Genomic DNA, 1,293 nt, shown 5'->3' with positions numbered 1-1,293 from the left:
GGTGGGATGGGTGAAAAGTGGCTGTGGAGCTCATGAGGGTTCAGAGAGGGGGGCGAGATGTTCTCCTGCATCGCTCTTGCATTTCAATCAGGGTCAGGAGAGGAGAGTTTGGCCCTCTTATTTATTTATTTTTTTAGCTTAAGCCTCTGAAGAGAGTGCTGCAGAGATTCCCAGGGGGTATTGGTTGGCAGAGGTCCCATGATATCCTCAAAAATATCCCCCCAAACAGAAATAACTCAGTAAAACAAAGCAATGGATTGTTCAGCCAACTAAAATTACCAGCATGTCAAATAAAATATGTACAGCATTAAAATAAAATTTGCATTGCAATAATGCTTTATTAAGCACATTAGGAGATTAAAAGAATCAACCCATTTGTTCCCATTCATGTTGCGTCAGGATTTGCATTTCTTTTTTCCCCACCTCCAGCTTGCCCCTCTCCCCTTGCTTGTTTGGCGAGTGATTTTCTCAACGAACCTCGCAAAGCTCTGCCCCAAAGAAGGTGTGTGTGGATATGCCGAGGGGTTTTTAAATCAAAGCACTTGACTTGGTGCTGTTTGTCTGCATGAGTGTGCAGCAGAGGAGGGGTGGGATGGAGAAGAAAAGGTTTGTCTGCTTCCATTGCAGCTAAAATGGTTAATTAAGACAATAGAGGCTCTATAACAATCGCGGCCGGGGCTGTGAATGCTTGTCTAGACTCTATAGTTCAGCTGCAACTTCTCTGTCGGAATTTTAACTTGGCCCGGCTCATTTCCCCTCCCCTCTTTCCCCGCCTCTCAGCTCATGTCCATAAGTTCTCTTTTCTCTTTTGTTTGTTTTTTTTTGTCCTTAATCAATCTTTTGAGAGATCGGGGCCGGATTGACAGCTCTGCCTGTCTGAGGGTTTGTGTTTGCCGCAGCGCTGCCTTCCCAGCACCAGGACGGGAGCAGGCATTGTTAGAGGAGCGCTCCGTGCCCGGGGCTGGGACGGGACAGGGGCTGAGCCCGGCTCTTGGGGCTCGCTGGAGGGGCATCTTGGCATGGAGAGACTTTATCTTCATTGCTGGAAGCTTTGGAAAGGGCTGGGGAGGATGTGGAGAGGGAGCGGTGCTCTGTGTTCCAGGGTCCTGGCATGGAGGATGCTCCAGGGGCTGCATTTCTCCAGCTCTTGCAGCCCAGGATCCTTCTCTGGGGCAGGTTAGGGTTAGGGTTACCAGGTGAGGCTGGCTGCAGCCAAGAACTGCCACAGGTTCTGCTGGGCAAGGTGTCCCCTGCCAACGAAATCACCCAGCTGTGCTTCACCTCGAGCGGGCG

The sequence above is a fragment of the Parus major genome, chromosome 25LG1 (genome assembly GCF_001522545.3).
Source record: "Parus major isolate Abel chromosome 25LG1, Parus_major1.1, whole genome shotgun sequence".
NCBI lineage: Eukaryota > Metazoa > Chordata > Aves > Passeriformes > Paridae > Parus > Parus major.
The sequence above is the reverse complement of the archived record's forward strand: the minus strand, read 5'-3'. Positions refer to the sequence as shown.